Source organism: Etheostoma cragini, unplaced genomic scaffold (genome assembly GCF_013103735.1).
Source record: "Etheostoma cragini isolate CJK2018 unplaced genomic scaffold, CSU_Ecrag_1.0 ScbMSFa_1523, whole genome shotgun sequence".
NCBI classification, from domain to species: domain Eukaryota; kingdom Metazoa; phylum Chordata; class Actinopteri; order Perciformes; family Percidae; genus Etheostoma; species Etheostoma cragini.
Genome location: NW_023265587.1, coordinates 657,822 through 658,060, shown reverse-complemented (window position 1 = coordinate 658,060; position 239 = coordinate 657,822). Strand labels below are relative to the sequence as shown.

At 41.0% G+C, this 239-nt stretch overlaps 1 long non-coding RNA gene across 1 annotated transcript in view; it reads left to right on the top strand.

Moving 5' to 3' along the window:
* Nucleotides 1-239, top strand: part of LOC117939997 — a 672-nt gene extending 433 nt beyond the window's left edge. Inside the window, exon 3 of the long non-coding RNA XR_004655689.1 lies at nucleotides 109-239. This is a non-coding gene — a long non-coding RNA (uncharacterized LOC117939997). The remainder of the gene's footprint in view (nucleotides 1-108) is intronic.

Below are 239 nucleotides of genomic sequence, written 5' to 3'. Positions count from 1 at the left end.
AGCAATGTAATATGACAGCTTTTGACTATAGCACTCCAGTATTTTACAGTGCAATAGTTCTGGTATATCTGGAATATTCACAAATGAAGTCACTTTTTGTCGTTACAGGGAGGAGACGGACATTACATTACCTGACATCGTAGCAAACCTGTCGCTTCCTATTGATCATAAAAGAGTCAGTCGGTTCAACATCTCAAGGGCTAATGTTTGGGATGGGGCAGTCAGAGGTTTCAAGCGTA